Here is a 439-nt window from a genome sequence, read left to right as displayed (position 1 = left end):
ACAAAATTCTAGCAAACAGAATCCAACAACACATTAAAAAGATCATACACCATGACCAAGTGGGCTTTATCCCAGGGATGCAAGGATTCTTCAATATCCGCAAATCAATCAATGTAATACACTACATTAACAAATTGAAAAATAAAGCCATATGATTATCTCAATAGATGCAGAGAAAGCCTTTGACAAAATTCAACATCCAAATATTTATGATAAAAATGCTCCAGAAAGCAGGAATAGAAGGAACATACCTCAACACAATAAAAGCTATATATGACAAACCCACAGCAAACATTATCCTCAAAGGTGAAAAATTGAAAGCATTTCCCCTAAATTCAGGAACAAGACAAGGGTGCCCACTTTCACCACTACTATTCAGCATAGTTTTGGAAGTTTTGGCCACAGCAATCAGAGCAGAAAAAGAAATAAAATGAATCCA

This window comes from Bison bison, unplaced genomic scaffold, assembly GCF_000754665.1.
Source record: "Bison bison bison isolate TAMUID 2011002044 unplaced genomic scaffold, Bison_UMD1.0 scf7180017864485, whole genome shotgun sequence".
Taxonomy (NCBI): Eukaryota; Metazoa; Chordata; class Mammalia; order Artiodactyla; family Bovidae; genus Bison; species Bison bison.
The sequence above is the reverse complement of the archived record's forward strand: the minus strand, read 5'-3'. Positions refer to the sequence as shown.